The sequence below is a fragment of the Schistocerca cancellata genome, chromosome 7, assembly GCF_023864275.1.
Source record: "Schistocerca cancellata isolate TAMUIC-IGC-003103 chromosome 7, iqSchCanc2.1, whole genome shotgun sequence".
Taxonomy (NCBI): domain Eukaryota; kingdom Metazoa; phylum Arthropoda; class Insecta; order Orthoptera; family Acrididae; genus Schistocerca; species Schistocerca cancellata.
Genome location: NC_064632.1, coordinates 517174743 through 517195322, shown reverse-complemented (window position 1 = coordinate 517195322; position 20580 = coordinate 517174743).

Here is a 20580-nt window from a genome sequence, read left to right as displayed (position 1 = left end):
ACTAAAAGGTGCTACCAGATAGAGGAGATCCACGGACAAGGAGGTAAAATGGAGCAACACTCAACTTTGGGACACAGTTAAGCTTCCAGAAAACCACGACGCTCGTCCGGAAAAATGAAATTGCCGGACACTAACAACGTAACCACAGACACCGATCCAGGTCCTTAAATTTCCCTCATCCACCGTGATACCCCGATCGCAGTTTGCTCGCGTGGACCACTGCCAATTATCTGAAACATAAACACATCAGCGACAGACAACATTCTGGCGCATCAGATAGACAAACATATCTGCCCAGCTGTTTATAAATAAACCTTTAATTATACACGACACCAATGAACCCAAATCTGACTAACCTTGAGCACTTGCCCACTAATGGCTCTTAAAATCTCATTAGCCAATTCTCTAGAACGAAGAAATAAAGTGACAGGAAAATTATTTCGGCCCTGTCTTGATCGTCAGGCACAGACTTACGTATTATTTGGCATTACCTCTAGCTACTCATTAAGCACGGCTTCATATCTGTTTGTTGTGCGTAGCTAGCACTCCCTTAAATACCATCAACATATCAGGCGCCCAGACCAAGTACAGTGACAAATAACTGACACAACCAAGATAGTTTTCAGTGCTCTCGGGTATCCAATTAACGTGAACAGAACCCACCAAGAAACAATTCGACGACTCCAGTTCGTTCACTTTGAGTAACATGCAACAGACACGAAGGAAATCTGTCCTTGAAATCTCCAGGAAATCCCAATGACCATCGGCAGTGGATCTGCATTCAAACAGCGAAACACGCCGCAGCAGCTGCCTACGCTCCTTCGTCGTACCGACTCAGTCACTCGTCAGCGCCACACGTCACTGTCGTTCACACACCTGATACCCGAACGCAAGCCCCTGCAGAGCGCTCGTGCCGCAGCTAAATAACCGTCCGCTAAAGATGCGAAGAAGACAAGCGGGCATCGAAAATCGACTGACAACGATCGGGATGACAATTGATGGAGACTGGCCCCCACAGCGCCCACAGCGTCCAAATCGGACTAAAATCCCTCTTTCGGTGAAAAGTCTAGTTCAATGAAGACTCGTGGTCTAGGTGTAGCGTCTCTGATTATTAATCAAAACGTTTCTGATCGGTGGTACGAAACCCGCCAACGCTTAAATTTTGATTAATAATGTAACGTCCCCAGAGAATTTCTAAAGAAAATATTTTAAAATGTTAACGGACATAGAGCCAAGTGTAACCTCCCAGCAAATTTGAAAGACAATATTTAAATGTTAGAACTAGCAATCTGAGCCATGTGTAAGCTCCCCACAAGAAAAATGAAAGTCAACTTAATAAGAAATGAAATCTCACTGACAATGAAAACGTAAATAGACCGAAATGTCGATCTTTAGGCCCTGATTAAACTCTAATTCTTACCTCAGTAAAACTGCATCTGCTCTTATTTTTCGCCATAGGTTGCAGGAAATGCATCGCAAATATGTTCTTTTTGAACTTAAGGGAAACTTTTCTTTAAGGAAATGCAAAGGAAATATTATTTCAAAAAAAGCATTCTTTGTTAAAAATGGTTGCTTTTAAAAAAAAGAAATTATTATTGGGGCGATTCTTGAACAAATTAATTACACTTAAGATCCATTACAATGCATCATTAGCTGAGCGCAAATCTGCTTCATTACCTTATTTAACAATATACCTCGTCCTGAATCTCGACCAGAGTTCCATGTCGACGCCCGTCGACTCCTCACACACAACAGCTAACTCGCAACTGTACTACCGACTCCCGACATGCAACTGCACTGAACTCTCGCGCGCTATTACTCTCTCGCAACTGAGCTGACTACATGCTCTCTGGTCAAGGATTGTTATGGCTCACCACCGCTGCGTACGCGTTTCAATAATCAGCTTTGGCTGCCGAAGACTTCGGCTTAAGAAGTCACCGTCACTCTGCCAGCGGCCTTGTCAAAGCGAGCGGAGGATCACACGGAAGTTCAGGGCACTATCTTGTCCTTAGAGAGGGAAACGGCCCCTAAAGACGGTAGAATCAGCAATGAGCAACGGCATAAGGATGCAGAAGGCAATGGAAACAAGTGCATTAAAGACACATAACGTGTATCCACAGGACATGTGGCCTGGAACTAAAAAAATGTCATTATGATCTCTCCATTGGCAAAAGTGTCAGGAATAATCAACGAAGAGTAAAATATTGAGTAATCAACGAAATAATAACGTTCTAAGAGTCGGGAGTGGAATTTCAGAAGCTTAAAAGTTGTAGGGAAGCTAGAATATTCGAAAAGGAAATGGCAAAGGCTCAGTCTAGAAGTACTAGTGGTCTGTAAAGTGAAATGGAAAGAAGATACGGATTACTGGTCAGATAAGTATGGGTAATACCAACAGCAACAGAAAATGGTGTAATGGGAGTGGGATTCGTCATGAATAGGGAGGTATGGCAGAGAGTGGGTTACTGTTAACACTTCTGTGGTACAGTTACTCTTATCAGAATCGACAGCAAACCAACACTGACAACGATAGTTTCGGTATACATGCCGACATCGCAAGCTGAAGATTAAAAGACAGAGAAACTATATGAAGATACTGAAAGGCAAACACAATACTCAAAGGGGGATGAGTCCGCAGCTCGTGGTCTCGCGATCGCGTTATCGCTTCCCGAGCACGGGGTCCCGGGTTCGATTCCCAGCGGCGTCAGAGATTTTCACCTGCCTCGAGATGACGGGGTGTTTGTGTTGTCCTCATCATTTCATCATCATTCATGAAAGTGGCGAGACTGGACTGAGCAAAGGTTGGGAATTTGCTCGGGCACTCATAACCGCGCAGTTGAGCGCCCCACAATCCAAGCATCATCATCATTATCAAAGGGAGATGAAAATCTAATAGTCATGGGAGACTGAAATGTAGTTGTAGACGAAGAGTAGAAGAAAATATTGCTGGAAAATATGGTCTTGGGACAAGGAATGAGAGAGGAGAGAGACTAATTGAGTTCTGTAATAAATTTCAGCTAATTACAGCGAATACTCTGTTCAAGAAAAATCAAGAGGAGAAGATACACATCGAAAAATCCAGGTGATATGGGAAGACTTGAGTTAGATTACACCATGGTCAGACAGAGGTTCTGAAATCGGATTCTGGATGGTAAGGCATACGCAGGAGCTGATACAGACGCAGATCACAATGTAGTGGTGATGAAGTTTAAGAGATTAGTAAGGAAGAGTCAATACGCATAGAAGTGGGATACGGAAGTAGTAAGGAATGACGAAATACGCTTGAAGTTCTCTAAGGCTGTAGCTACAGCAGTAAACAATAGTCAGTATGCAGTACAGTTGAAGAGAAATGGAAATCTCAAAAAAGGGTAATCACAGAAGCTGGAATCGAAATCATAGGTACAGAGAAGGTAACTGTAAATAAACGGTGGGTAACGGCAGAAATCGATGAAAGAAGGAACTACAAAAATGTTCAGGGAAATTCAGGAATACAGAAATATAAGTCGCTGAGGAATGAAATAAACAGGAGGTGCAGGGACGCTAAGACGAAATGGATGCTTAGAAATGTGAATAAATCGAAAAAGAAATGGTTGTCGGAAAGACTGACTCAGCATAGTGAAGTTAAAACAACCTTCGGTGAAATTAAACGCAAGTGTGGTAACATTAAAGATTCAACGGTAATTCCACTGTTGAATTCAGAGGAGGGGACGGATAGATGGAAGAAGTATATAAGGCGTCTATGAAGGAGGAGTTTTGTCTGATGTGATAAAAGAATAAACAGAAGTCGATTTAGAAGACATAGGGGATCCAGTATTAGAAACAGAATTTAAGAGAGGTTTCGAGGACTTAAGATCAAATAAGGCATAAGAGACAGATACATTCCATCAGAATTTCTAAAATCATTAGGAGAAGTGACGACAACGACTATTCACGTTGCTGTGTAGAATGTGTGGGTCTGGCAGTATACCGTCTGACTTTCGGAAAAATATCATCTACACAATTCCGAAGACTGAAAGAGCCTACAAGTACGAGGATTATCACACAGTCAGCGTAGCACTTCATGCATCCCAGTTTCTGACAAGAATTATACACAGAAGAATGGAGAAGGAAATTGAGGGTGTGCTAGATGACGATCAGTTAGGATTTGTCGACTTAGAAAAGGAGTTCGACGATGAAAAATGGTGCAATATGTTCGAAATTCTGAGAGAACTAGGAGTAAGCAGTAGCGAGAGACGGGGAATATACAATATTTACAAGAACCAAGAGGAAATGAGAAGGGTGGAAGTCCAAGAACGAAATGCTCAGATTAAAAAGGACGCATGACAGCGATGTAGTCTTTCGTACCTAATGTTTAATCTGTACGTCAAAGAATCAAAGATGGAAATAAAGGAAAGGTTCAGGAGTGAAATTAAAATTCAAGATGAATGGGTATCGTTGATATGATTCGCTGATGACATTGCTCTCCTGAGTAAAAGTGAAGGAGAATTAAATGATCTGCTGAATGGAATGAATATTCTAATGAGTACAGAATATAGATTGATAGTAAATCGGAGAAAGACGAAAGAAATGAGAAGTAGCAGAAATGAGAGTAGCGAGAAACTTAACATCCGGCTAGATGGTCACGATGTAGATGAAGTTAAGGAATTCCGCTACCTAGGCCGCAAAATAACTAATGACGGACGGATTAAGGAGGGCATTAAAAGCAGAGTGGCAAAAACTGCATTGCTGGCCAAGAGAACTTCACTCGTATCAAAAATAGGCCTTAATTCGAGGCAGAAGTTTCTGAGATTTTACGTTTGGTACACAACATTGTATGGTAGTGAAACGTGGACCTTGGGGAAACCGGAACAGAAGAAAAACAAAGCATTCCAGATGTGATGCTACTGACGAATGTTGAAAATTATGTGGACTGATAAGGTAAGAAATGAGGAGATTCTGCGCAGAATCAGAGAGGTAAGGATTATATGGAAAACACTGACGAGGAGATGGGACCAAATGGTTGGACATCTGTTAAGAGACCAGGGCCTGACTTCCATATGACTAGAGGGAGCTGTAGAGGGCAAAAACTGTAGCGGAAGGTAGAAATGTGAATACATCCAGCAGATAATTGAGTACGTGGGTTGCAAGTTCTACTATGAGATGAAGAGGGTGGCACATGAGAGAAATTCGTGGCGGACCGCATCAAACCAGTCAGAAGACTGATTACTCAAAAAAGAAAAAAATGTGCGTAATATTTCACTCAATAACATTGGACCTTTAGCTACAGTCCAAGCTTCGATTAGAAGTCCACTGTATGTTGCAAACAGAGTTTCTTCTAAGACTACAAATTACAGTTACGTCTTCATGAAAGAAATATTTACTACAGATATTTTTTTAATTCCATTTTCTGTTTCACTGAAGTAATAGAAACTTTAAATAATGCATTATAGTGGTGCCCAATTAAATTTACTTGAAACCATAAGTAATGAAACTGAAACAATTTCCTAACTTCATACAACCACTGAAACTAACTGCAATAATTACGTTAATTACATTCAAGTTCTTTGAACATTGACTTCCATCTAGTACAAATCAATTTTGGAAAATATTTTAAACATAGCATAACCTAGTCGTACAATTTCCTCTGCACAGTTTATAAACAATTGCATGTATTGTAGCTGGGGCACAATGACTTGCAAAATCCTCACAATAAAATTATCTGACGTAATACAGAAAGAAATTAGATCCAAAAGCACGAAATGTTTTACAAAATTTCTGAAATCACCATCTTTCAGTCATTCTCTTTTATATTTGGTTTTAGTCGTATGGGGTAACTGCTCAGCATTGCAAGTAAAATTCTATTTTATCATATTACTCAGATTATTTCAATTAGTCGCATCTGGTAGATTTTCATCAGTACGCCAAAATCTGTTATCACTCTTCATTGTAATAGTTACTTTCCTGGTAAACCACATCAGGTATCATTTACATTTACCAATCTTTACACCATTCATTCAATATCTATTGCCTATTCTTCAATAATAATATATCCTCTCTGCATCAGATAACCTTATTCCTTCATTAATTACTTTCCGTTTTAACCACATCCTATAAACACTTCAAATTACATTAACTCTTCCTTCCACACTTAAACATTTCTCTCTGTCCTCAACCTTTAACATGGCAATACGCCTGCTGCTTCTACCTTACCACAGAAGTGGAAAAAGATAAAGATGATAGACCAAAGTTTAGAATCACAGAAGAGGAAAACTGACAACATGAAAAGAAAAAGAAGAAGTACTATTAGTAACTCAAGTACCTTATAAATGTCAATTACCTAGCATTGAAAAGACTGCAATGCCTCATGAAATATTTACCTCAACACCTTATCTTCAACATTACTAAAAACACAACTTTCAAGAGTACATTTCTGAATCTATTTTTCCCTGGCTATCCAATTACTAGAATCTAGTTCTCTCACCATCTTACTTTCACATAGTTTAACAAAATAAATGTGCCTGCTCAACACTTACACTCATAGTATATGCAATAGAGTTTCATTCGTTAAGCTACACTTCATCGCTTCAGATATCTCGGTAACATCAACATCTTTTTCCTCCACATTAACCTTTCCTTAAAGTAAGCACCTTTTTGTGCATTACAATTTCAACCACAACATATTACACAGGAACAATTGCCTGTGCATCGTAGACTTCCATCTCTTCATTGGGGTAAGCACTCGTTTTTGAGCATTACTACCAACAAAACACCAACTGACATTCACTGAAGCAGCTTCCACTCCACTTCCTTTAATGCCCATCATTGACCTCTTATCACTACAGTACACATTCATTATATCTGTTGTGTCTAGACAAGACAGCCTAGACACAATGAGAGGAAGCCGAAAGGCACGCGCTTAAACTCACGCAGGCTGGCGTGAGGTCTGAAACAGGATACGTAATGAATGCTATAAAGAAAAGTACGTAGCTTCTGGAATACTTAACTTTAATCCACATTTGTAGAACAACGCTCTTGATGATACATTAATTGAATCTCAATATAAAATGGTAATGGCGCCTTGCTAGGTCGTAGCAAATATAGCTGAAGGCTATGCTAACTATCGTCTCGGCAAATGAGAGCGTAATTCTCAGTGAACCATGGCTAGCAACGTCGGCTGTACAACGGGCCTGAGTGCTAGGATCTGTCTCTAGACCTGCCGTGTGGCGGCGCTCGGTCAGCAATTACTGACAGTGGCGGCGACACGCGGGTCCGTCGTATACTAGCGGACCGCGGTCGATTTAAAAGCTACCACCTAGCAAGTATGGTGTCTGGCGGTGACACCACAATAACAAACTCCAAAGTTGACTAATTTATCATCTACAACGGATACTTCCAAATTAAGCTTCCATACAGAGCATCGAACCCCAAGCATATAAAATTATCCATCAACAAATATTATTTCTTACCCTACTTTGGCAAGAACTGTTTATGCAAGAAATGACAGATGTTTCAAATGTAGAACTGAACCACAGATCTATTTTCTGATCACCTGGTCAACAGATGTTGAGGTCAAATCAAATAGGATAGGCCTTAGAGAATAAAGAGTGAAACAAAAATTGAAGAGCACTGTCGGAATCGAACTTGGATGGGAAAGAGTTGGCACAGAGTTTACCAGAAAGTAAGAATGGACACATCCATCTAGGGAACTCACCACTCGCCAAGTGATGTGCCTACTAAAATTAGCATACCCCCTGCCTCATTTTACTCCTCCTTCTGACTTTCATTTAATTCACGTATTTCTTCTCCTTTCTCTTCAATCTTGTCTAATACAACCAGAAACTGTTCTGGATCAACCCCCATTTCCTCAGTGCCATATTAATTATAACCTTCCACATATTCTCTTTTTCTGCAATACCTAATTGGAAAAGTGTTACTCTCATCTGCGGTTAAATTCTTTTTGCTAGAAAATTGTATAATTATATTTCTTCCTTGTATTTCCAACCTCATGGAAACCTCTTTAAAATCTAGCTTTCCTCTGTATTTATTGAGGAAATCTACCCTTATCAACATGGCCACACTTAATCCTTGAATTATCAGGAAGTTATGGTATAACAGTATGTAATTTATTTTAAAAGGCAGCAACACTTCATATTTAACAGGTTTCTTAACCTTTCCTGTGACTACAATTATTTGAAGCCCGACAACAGGCATTATTACTAATTTCTCCTTGTTTGGCAAAGCATGTAATTACTTCTGACTAACAGCACAAAAGATCACTGCCACTGTTAGCTAAACACTGCACTTCTTCCCCATGTACCACTAATTTATGCACAGGTTGCCCTGTCTTCTCGCCAGTATCACTGACTTCAGAGTTCTCTAGCACATCGTGCACAACTTCCCTTCTCTCAAAACCTTTCCCATGCCTAGAGATTACATGGACATCTGTAGTATTATTTTCACTGTTTATCCTGTTAGTAGCAGTCTGTCTGTCCACTAATGAGAAATCAAAGCACCTTCACACATCACCTTTTTCTTCCGGAACCTCCTCCAATCCATTACTTAACTGACCCCTATTATGGTCCTCCTCACTATACGCCTGTGTCCTTACTACAAACAAATTCTTATTAATCACTTCCACAATACTTCTCTCATGTCAATCCTGCAATTCCTTATGTCTGTGCTGTCCTATTCTTCTTGGAAAGATAACTCGTCTGTTATATTGCACACATGTCCGTGTTAATTTGAACCTGTGTCATCATCTTTACATACACAAATCGGAGTCTCATTACTGCAGTGCTCACTTCACCTGTTCCTATTCAGAAGGTCGTCTAAGCTACCATTAAATAAACATATTTTGATATTATTTGCCTCATTTGTCTCATTCGTACTGCCTATATCATTATTCCCTAATTTAGTCACTTCTTCGTTACTGATCACAAAAAGATGTATCAGCGATTTGAAACAACAATGTTCCGTCTTGCAAACGTCAGCGTCTTCACGGGTGGTATCTAGTTTCCTATTATCTGTGGTTCTGCGCTCTCCCCCACTCGCACTCTTCTCTGTTGTCTGTTTTGGGATCATATTTTCATATAATGGATCTCGATCATAACAGCGTCCTTCCTTTGCCTGTCAGCCGTAGCACAGCGGCAGCCTCTTGCGCCTCTACCTCTGCCATCACCCCGAGATACACCCACCCTGTTTATATTTACATTCTGTCGAGGTTCCGAGTAGTTCGGAAGACTAAAGATTCTATCAGACTGCTCCTCCTGTATTAGTTTCTCTATTCTTTCTAGATAATTAAGAAATTTATTAATATCTGTCCCTGGGAGTAGCAATTATTCTGTTACACCAGTTCACGGGCAGCTTTCCGTTTAAAACCATTATAATCTGTTTGGTTCCAATTTGTTAGTCAGATATGATAAGTTATACACCCACTTGAAAGAAAATCATTTTAAATTCTCGTTTGTGGGATTAAACTTTACCCCATTCCAGAAATTGTTTTGCAGTTCCACCTTTTTTAGTCTACCCAATATTCTGTGAAAAATGCATCTTTTAACTCTCCCAAAGTATCGTATCGTTCACACTCCAGGTCCTAGGTTCCCCCATAAATTTTGACGAAAAAAAAAAAAACGATTTTCTGTCTATCGGTCCACAACCTCATTCCAAAATTCCTTTGGATGAACATGTCCAGCTGGATCAGAAAATAAGAACTATCTGTTAGTATTGCAAGCTACTTCATCCCACTCGGTTATCGACCTGCCGCCCACACTGTTAGTACAAACTTTTACATTATCTTCTCTTCTGTCATGATCATGCAAATCATTTGATACCACGCTCACCTGACTAGTGGAATGATTAATGTTAGTCTCTATTTCTTCCACATGGCCAGACACAACTTAACAGCTTTTAAGCAATTTTCACGTTCTTCATTGATTTTATTATTCAAAATTGAGTGCTCATTTTCACATGTACCTGGCACTGTGCTACTGTATGCTCTAAACAATTTCTTATATCTGACCCACTCTTTGCTTGCTTTCATTAGCCACCCTTTGTATAGTCTCTGTTAATTGCTTTCTTACGCAGTCTCAGGATTTCTTGCAACTTTCCTCAACTTGAGAAACTTTAACTTCGACCTTTTCTTCAAAAGCGTTCAATACTTTTCGTCACATTTCCTTTAGATCAGCAGCGTGGGTTTTTTAACTTAGCACCACTTTCAACTTTAAACTGTTTAAGCTCACTAGTTAAATCTATTTCAGACTGCTGCTAAGGCTCATTAGCTACAGTTTTATTGGTTTCGTTGATGCTAAGCGTAGTACCAGACTGCTGCTTAAGTTTATCAGCTAAATTTTTATTTGCTTCATTGGTGCTGATATCTCCTTTTCACTTCCATGTTCAGTTTGCTTTAGTTGCCACGTATCAAGCTTGTCATCTGCCTCTTTTGCGTCCTGTTCATGTAGGTCACCCTTGCTCATGTCAAACAGTATCTTTAAAACACTCAGTCTATTATTGAAAGAGCTGGTATCCTGTTCCCTAGTTACATATGTTAAAACATTGTGTTCCTGTTTCCCTCCCACAGTTGGAGATAACTGTTGAAAATTAGTAATTGAAACATCGTTAATTTCTATTTCACCCACATTTCTCTGCCTTGTCTGATTGACACTTCCATCAATTGAATCACATCCTCTTCCTTTATAACTACAGACTTATCATAACTTCCACTTTAAAACGTCTTTTGATATAAGCAAACAACAGATGAACTGAACTTAAATACCTCCATTTTTCGAATGTAGTCTCGGTGCGCTGAAACTGCGAGTCAGTCTTCGGCCTCCTGTACCAGTTCGTCAGCTGACATACACTGCCGACAGTGTCAACGCAGTTTTTGAAATAACTGCCTCTGCATCCGCCCTTCCATGTGCTAAATCAACGCCCCTTCCTCTGTCATATGTACTATGTCCTTCTTCTTCTTCTTCTTCTTCTTCTTCTTCTCAGCACATGATTACAGTTCTCGTTGCAGTGTCTCGCTTTTCCACTCTGCCACACACTGTTGTATCCTGTCTTTTGATCACCGCTCGACACTGTTCATTTTCACATTTATTCTCAACCGCGATTCTCTCCTCTACAGCGTTTTGTATTAGCCGAGCATTGATGCATCATTTGTAGCGGTGCGCTGCGTTGCAAAGCTCCACTCACCTGGCGGCGAAACTCTTCTTACACGCACGCCTCCTGGATGTACCTGACATGGAGTTCTCAGTAGGAAAAAGCTGTAGGAAAAATGGTTGTACACACCATAAGCTCCGTTCCCACAAACGTAGTTTTTTCGGTGCAAGGAATAGTTAAATGAAATATGTATGTGCGTAATATTTCAATCTATTACGATACGCTTGTATTTATGTCACTATGAAGCCTAACTCTAAACTGTACAAAGTATGGAAAGTCCACTTGCACACATCATTCACAATCATAGTCAGCATATGGTAATTATGAACTATCCACCACAGAAAGTTTACAAACGGATAGGTTCTTTTAGAATTACACTCTCAAATGTTGCTATAATCAGTATCACGTAACACAGTGCTCACGTTCTGGAGTTAGCAACACGGCAAGCGGGATTTACTTATTTTAAAAGTTACCAAAAGTTCGGAATTTCAGCCCCTTGCATTAACTCGAACTGTCTTCCACACTTTACGGCACTTCTCATATATATTGGTAACGAAATATTACAATATTAATCATTTTCAACGGAGCATACATCAATAGGTCTGATCTCTATGAGATCAAATCACGACTCAACTCCTTCTACACAACGTAATTTCTAGTTCCCCAAAAAAAGGACGAATATACTTATTTATGTCTGGCAGACAAACATCACAGAAAACCAGAAAGGAGCATCTGACCCGCTCAATTCCGCTCATATACACAGAAACAATCAAAATTTGCCACTGAATCAGAAAAGCCAATTGCCCTAAATAAATCTATAAAATCCACAAACATAAAATTAATTCCCTCTTAACAAAACTACTTTGCCGAAATCATAATCTTATTTCCCCAGTACCATAAACTGACTAAATAGATTTAACAAGAATGTGATTTTCACTCTGCAGCGGAGTGTGCGCTGATACGAAATTTCCTGGCAGATTAAAACTGTGTGCCGGACCGAGACTCGAACTCGGAAGCTTTGCATTTCACGGGCAAGTGCTCTACCAACTGAACTACCCAAGCACGACTCACGCCCCGTCCTGACAGATTTTTTTCTGTGAGTAGTCCATGATTAATAACTCAGAACTAGACAAATACGCCACTATCTGACAAACATTTCAAACCTAACACGTCCAGATGACACCTGTCTCTATAGTTACAGAACATTGTTCACTATAAATTATGTTGTTCAGCACTTGAGCTTGTCTTATAATACTAATTCTTTAACTACATCTTATCCCAATGCCTTCACCAAATTAGTAATTAATAGCCTTCTTTTACCTTGCTTTACTCGTAGTCTACATTTATTTACTACTGAATAGCAATTACGGTTCCACGTAACATTTGTGCTTTCTCAGTCACAAAAACAAAACAAAATTCTCGGACGAGTCTCGGCCTGTAAAAGAATTAAAGTGATCGAAATACTATCCACAGAATGACAAGCAAGTCAAATGTGGAGACTAGGTAGTAAATACTTGCTAGACTACAGGAAGAACTCCACGTGTGTTCTCTTGTAGTCCATTGGTTACCAATCTGCGGGTAATTACCCCCTGAGGTGTAACATGTAATTTTTGTGAGGGGTAAAAGTAAAAATGTTCAATTTTATAAGAGAATTAATATTTCAGAAGACTGTAATTCTGATTATATAAGTTATCACTAGATACATAGTTACATTTTTTCCGAATACTAACATTAACTCGTGACACAATGCCGGGAAGTTAGAGTTTGTGAACCGAATGTATTAATATCATTATCCATTTACCCCACGCACAACGCGCATGCTTCGTAGTTCGTACCACATATCGGTTAAAGGTAAAGTTGGGACATGTACATCACGTACGCTTAAATGTTTCATGAAAATGCCTTCTCCGAGTTGTAGGTACTTCCAGAAATTGACCATAAATTACTTTGTTATTCACAGGTGGTGGTAGAGCAAGTGTCACTAGGGAGAGGAGTGGTGGAGCGGAGCATGATTTGCAACTACTGTCTTCCCTGACTTTAGACAGTTAGCTTTCTTCTTTGAGGAAGAGTTGTAGGTAAATTAGGAATGCACTGAGAAATGCTTCACCATTCTGTGAAAACAGGTTGTTAGGAACAATCAGTACCAAATGGATCATTAGTTTTTTTGGTACAATAACACACCCACAAACACTAAACATCATTTACCTTTCTTCAGTTTAAAAATGGAAGTGCTGAAAGATTCTTTTTCTTTCTAAACCTTCGTTAGACGCTGAAGTTGATAAAGGAGGAGCGAGGTTGGAGGAGGTACTAGTTAATATCTGATGGCGTTCAGGGGTATCGGTCTCGGGAAGATTATGAACCACTGTTGTTATCGAATAAACTATTTGGTATTCATCTGTCCAAAGCACCATCTACTCTTTAAAAACATCTGGGAACACAATGAGCAGCCTTTCTTTCTTTACTGGCCTAGTAATGAAGACAATCATATCTGTGTTCCTACAACATATAGATCGTTGTTAACGCTGATCGTGAACAGATATGCAGGGTAAAACATCGTCCCAGAAAATGTTTCGAGCGTAGTTTCATCCACGAGTAAAGGTGAATAATCGAGCGAATTAGTCTTCAGTGATTATAGGATGCTACATAACCCCATTTCACTTTCAGCAAATGAATGGTACCAGATTGTTCCTCGAATCTCACATCATCACACCGAAGGCGTGCGTGTTAGAAATTTGTAACAAATACCGTATATCTTGTCGTATATTACCACAAATGTGTAGAAACCAGGTCTCATCGTCTGTTTTGAGGAACTGATCCATCTACGTTTTGTAACCTTATCAAAATTTGCCCCCATTATATTCATAGTCCATGTCTGAGTGCTACGGTAAGCCCAAGAGAAGTTAATTGCGAATGCTAGCTTCTACTAGGGTGTGGAAGAGATATTCTCTATGGCTTCATTGTCATATTTCTTTGAATGTTTGTAATTGCTTTCTGTAGACCAATTAATTACTTCTCTGTACGCTTAATCACACTTCCGCACTGCGTAATGCAGAGAACACAAGTGTTGTCAGTATTTACATGATTTTAATTTATCCACACTTATCCCATATGAGCGACATAGACGTCTCTGAGGTGTCGCTTTTGCCCGCACGAGGCAGCTTTAAGCGCAAAAATTATTTTGGATGTGTGAGAGGACACCCTAAATATGCTTACGCCATGACATTGTCAAACACCTTAGGCCTCTTTGTTTCCATCGGCGTCAGTGTGTCAAGCAGTACTTGTGTGCTTCCGCTTCACTGTGTTATCAAGCAGCTAATTCCGTACTCTCACTCTCTCTCACGACTCTGCCATATTACTATAGATAGTAGAGAAACTTCGTACACGTTTCTGCAGTACAGACCGAGAGTTTCCGCTTGATGGTGAGGATCAGTGCTACGGAAAAGAGCAGAAGATTGTCCGTCTCGTGACTTAACCGGCGTCTGAACAATATGAATATTGCTACAATCCGAAATGAGCTAACACTCTCCTACAGACTGTGTGATGTGATGAAAGATACGTACAGACTAAAAATATGTGCTACAAATTGGCTGAAAGTCGGATTTTTACGCTGGTGAACCACAATTTGTCTATGACTAGAGGAAAAACACGTATCTTGCAAAAGTTATAAAGCTGATATTAAGATGGCAGAGCAGGTATAAGCTTTACCCTCAAATAAATTACTCATTGGCATAGTTGGTCATATCTAAATAGACGCAGTACAGTTTGTGCTTCAAATTTACACCTAACATACGGTTTCAGACAACACCAACACAAAGCTTTCTCTGATATAGTTTATAATTAGAAAGAATTATAAAGGTTCGAATTTCATTTTTATACGAAATTTTACGTTTCTTTTTGTGTCCATAGACATCTGCAGCTAGGATTCTTCACGGCAAGACACATGATGGTGAATTTCGCGGAGGTTACAACTGGTACCATTCTCCTTCTGCGCCTCCTCTTTACGTTCCGCCAATACCCGAGACCGTCACTGTTCATTTCTCGAATGGCCTGTATGAAGGATGACTGTGCTTATTCCTCCGTATGCTCTCTTGTTTTGTTAGATATTTCTCGTTGCGTGAGAGGTATGTTGCCTGTGTCTCCCTTCAGTGTACTCTCTCGAAATTTCAACTTAAAAATTTCCCTGGAACACAATGTCTTTCTTTTACCTCCTGACAATGGAGTTGTTTCAGAAATTCAGTAATGCTCTGGAATTAACTGATCGTCCCTATGATGAAACGCGCCACTCACTGTTGGATCATCAGCACGTCTTTCATTGATTCGGTCAAGTACTGATTGAGAGCACGTTTTTTTTTTCAACTAGGGTGCAGGGAAACAGTAGCACAGTCATAGACAATATTTTTATTCATTCTTCATTACTAGGTGGGCATTCTGTTAGTAAAAGGGTGAATAGAATTTCAGACCATGATGCACAAATTTTAACACCAAAAGGCTTTTGTACTCAAACAAATGTCACATATAATTACCAATAATGTAAATAAAGTTAACCTAACAGCAACAGAGAGTTTTTTAAATCTTGTCAAGGAACAAGAGTGAAAGGACGTTTATAGTGCTGATAACATAGACGATAAATATAATGCTTTCCTTAACACATTTCTCATGCTCTTTGAGAGTTGCTTTCCATTAGAACGTTCTAAACGGGGTACTATCAGTAATAGGCAGCCTGGATGTCTGACTAGTTGAATCAGGACGTCATGTAGAACAAAGCGGGAATTACATCAAAATATTACAATTAGTCACATTCAAGCGACAGTAGCCCATTACAAACAGTAGTGTAAGGTGCTTAAAATGTTATTAGGAAGGCAAAGAGTATGTGGTATGCAAATAGAATAGCTAATTCAAAGGATAAAATTAAAACCGTATGGTCAGTTGTGAACGAAGTGTCTGGTCAGCAGCACAAAGTCGAAGATATAAAGCCAGTTCGCGGTAAAAATATTTATGTTACTATAAATCAGATATATGTGCAGTATTTAACAATGGTTTTCTGAGCATTTCTGGTGAATTAAATAACAAATTTGTTTCTACAGGGAATTATACCACTTTCTAGGCAAATGCGTCTCGGAGATTGATGTCTGAAATACTCCTCTGTGATACAGACAAGGGGGAGGCTGAGTCAATAATTAAATAACTGAAGACTAAGGACTCTCATGGTTATGATGAAGTGCCTAGCAGAATATCAAAGTACTGTGCTGCACATGTTAGCCCTGTATTTAGCCATATTTGTAATTTTTCCTTTCGGAATGATCAGCTTCCTAAACGATTAAAGTATTCAGTAGTAAAGCCGCTATAAAAAAGGGAGAAAGGGATAATGCAGATAATTTTAGACCTATTTCTATACCATCAGTGTTTGCTAAGGTTTTTAAAAGTCTGTGTATTTAAGGATAATTGTTCATTTTATATCACACTATTTGCTATAAGATGTACAGTTTAGTTTCAGAAGTCGTTTAACAACTGAAAATGCTACATTCTCTTTTCTCTGTCAGGTACTGTATGGGTTAAACAGAATGTTTCGAACGCTAGGCATGTATTTTGATTTAACTAAATCGTCTGATTGCCTTAATCAGAAAAAATTCCTCCAGAAGTTGGACTACTACGGAATACGGGGAGTAGCTCACACGTGGTCCACCTCTTACTTTAGCAACACGCAGCAAAAGGTAATTATTCACAATGTTGAGAATGGCTGTGATTTGGGGTCTGAATGGGGTACACTCAATGTTGGGGTCACTCCTCTTCCTTATTTATATAGATGACATGACCTCTATTATTACAGGTAACTCAAAAATATTTCTGTTTGCTGATGACACTAGCTTGGTAGTAAAGGATGCTATGTGCAACACTGGGTCGGTTTCAAATAGTGCAGTTCATGAACTAAGCTCATGGCTTGTAGAAAATAACCTAATGCCAAATCACAGTAAGACTCGACTTTTACAGTTCCTAACACACAATTCAACAAAACCTGACATTTTACTTTCACAAAATGGGCATGTGATTAGTGAAACTGAACAGTTGAAATTTCTAGGTGTTCAGAGAGATGGTAAACTGTCGTGGAAAGCCCACGTTCAGGATCTTGTTCAAAGGCTTAATGCTGCCATATTTATTGTTCGAAAGGTATCTGAAGTGAACGATCGTTTGACACGAAAATTAGTCTACTTTGCTTATTTTCGTTTTTGTAGTATGTTATTATATTTTTGGGTAACTCTCCCCGTTCTAAAACGATATTTTTGGCTCAGAAACGAGAGGTTTGGGCAATAAGTGGTATAAGTTCACGAACCTCTTGTGGACCCCTGTTCACGAATCTGGGTATTTTGGAATTGTGCTCTCAATATACATATATATTTTCCTTACTGTCATTTCTTGTTAACAATATTAGCTCATTCCCAAGAATAAGCAGCTTTCAGTCAGTTAATACTCGGCAGAAATCAAATCTGCACTTGCATCGGACTTCCTTATATCTTGTGCAGAAACGTGTGGAGTATGCAGCTGCATCCATTTTCAATAACCTACCACGCGAATTCAAAAATCTTTTCAGTAACCCAAGCGCTTTCAAATCTAAACTGAAGAGTTTCCTCATGGGTCACTCTTTCTGCTCTGCTGAGGAATTTCTTCAAAAATTAAAATGATTCTTGTTGCATTGTTTAATGGGTTTAAGCCTACTTAAACTAACTGATTGACGTTCTCGGGTTCATAAACATTTTATTTTTATCTGTTATTACCTTTGTGTTGTAATTTCACGTACTGACATGTTCCATGACTTTGGAGATTCGCTCCTCCATTTTGGTCCTACGGAACTTGACGTGTAGGCCTAAATAAATAAATATGGTCTCCGGGATGATGAGCAATCATGAAGAATCGGTGGAGTAAATATTCTGTAGGCCAATCATTTCGTGAATGAAGTACATTACTTCAACGTTGCATCTGATTTTGTTTCGTGTGGTCATTCAACTTCCGATCACTCTGGGCGAATGCTCCCAGACATTTTACGGTAGTTAACTGTTTCAGTGGTTTGTTGGGAACAGTATAAGTATTTTTGAGCGATAAGTGGCATATATTTACATTCAGGGTCAACAGCAAATCCCTTCACCAATACTGGATCGTCTGCAGGTCTTCCCGCTTCCTGCTACGGTATTCCGGCTTAGAGCGTTTCCATAGTCAAAAGAATCCTTCACGAATAAATTTACAGAGCCACTAGATTCAGTGTTCCGTAATCTTTTCCATAAGAGGAGACCTTTTAGATCACGTTTATTGAGGAACCACTGATCCTATTCTATGGAATCCTTTTAATGCAGCACTACGTAAACGTTGTGAGGAGATCTCCCAAATTATTGAAAAACGATTCGGAGAAGCTTCCTCAACTTATCAATGTGTTGTGGAATGCGATTAGTGAATTCAGGCTACATTTCGGCAGTCTTTCCTAAGTGTATCTTAGGTGGACCCCTCAGATATGTAGCCTGGGTTCTGTAAATAATGTATCTGTGCCGTGGCAGCTTCCGTGAGGGCTCGCGCCTGATCCTAACGGCGCCACTTGTGCGCCCGTTCAATCCACTCTGCTCCACGTTGCTTCATCTTTGCTGGGACATCTGTTTCCTCTGGGACTGCGTGGTGGCGGGTGGTGTGTCGGACACGGAGCTGGACGAGTGTGCCTGAGTATTCGACGTCCTAGGGATTGCAGTGAAATAACGCCATTTACCGTTGGGCTGCGTTTTCCTGCATCGATGAGTTTAGGGGGAAGGAGAAGCTCTCGTCGCGTGCAGCCTGTTTACGGCGTGCTCCAGCTGAGACCTGGGACATACGCTCAAGGATACTTCAGCTCAGTAAAGGCAATGCTATACGAGGTTCATTCATGTTCTAAGGTCTCCGATTTTTTTTCTAATTAACTACTCACCCGAAATCGATGAAACTGGCGTTACTTCTCGACGTAATCGCCCTGCAGACGTACACAATTTTCACAACGCTGACGCCATGATTCCATGGCAGCGGCGAAGGCTTCTTTAGGAGTCTGTTTTGACCACTGGGAAATCGCTGAGGCAATAGCAGCACGGCTGGTGAATGTGCGGCCACGGAGAGTGTCTTTCATTGTTGGAAAAAGCCAAAAGTCACTAGGAGCCAGGTCAGGTGAGTAGGGAGCATGAGGTATCACTTCAAAGTTGTTGTCACGAAGAAACTGTTGCGTAACGTTAGCTCGATGTGCGGGTGCGCTGTCTTGGTGAAACAGCACACGCGCAGCCCTTCCCGGACGATTTTGTTGCAGTGCAGGAAGGAATTTGTTCTTCAAAACATTTTCGTAGGATGCACCTGTTACCGTAGTGCCCTTTGGAATGCAATGGGTAAGGATTACGCCCTCGCTGTCCCAGAACATGGATACCATCATTTTTTCAGCACTGGCGGTTACCCGAAATTTTTTTGGTGGTGGTGAATCTGTGTGTTTCTATTGAGCTGACTGGCGCTCTGTTTCTGGATTGAAAAATGGCATCCACGTCTCATCCATTGTCACAACCGACGAAAAGAAAGTCCCATTCATGCTGTCGTTGCGCGTCAACATTGCTTGGCAACATGCCACACAGGCAGCCATGTGGTCGTCCATCAGCATTCGTGGCACCCACCTGGATGACACTTCTCGCATTTTCCGGTCGTCGTGCAGGACAGTGTGAACAGAACCCACAGAAATGCCAACTCTGGAGGCGAACTGTTCAACAGTCATTCGGCGATCCCCCAAATGAATTCTCTCCACTTTCTCGATCATGTCGTCAGACCGGCTTGTGCGAGCCCGAGGTTGTTTCGGTTTGTTGTCACACGATGTTCTGCCTTCATTAAACTGTCGCTCCCACGAACGCACTTTCGACACATCCATAACTCCATCACCACATGTCTCCTTCAACTGTCGATGAATTTCAATTGGTTTCACACCATGCAAATTCAGAAAACGAATGATTGCACGCTGTTCAAGTAAGGAAAACGTCGCCATTTTAAGTACTTAAAACAGTTCTCATTCTCGCCGCTGGCGGTAAAATTCCATCTGCCGTACGGTGCTGCCATCTCTGGGACGTATTGACAATGAACGCGGCCTCATTTTAAAACAATGTGCATGTTTCTATCTCTTTCCAGTCCGGAGAAAAAAAATCGGAGGCCTTAGAACTTGAATGCACCTCGTAATTACCAATCAAACACATACTCTGACTTGTGATTTGCAACATATTGTATTTAACAGTTGCATAATAACAACAAACTCCTGTTACCCGAGAATAATATACATAATTTCCCTACAATGTGAAACATTACTGAAGAAACAAAATGTTTACGGACGTCAAAGCTCACCACAAACCATAAATAATTTTAAAACTCTCTTTACATACATCTTAAGAACAGTAAAAACAATTAATGATATGCTGAGAA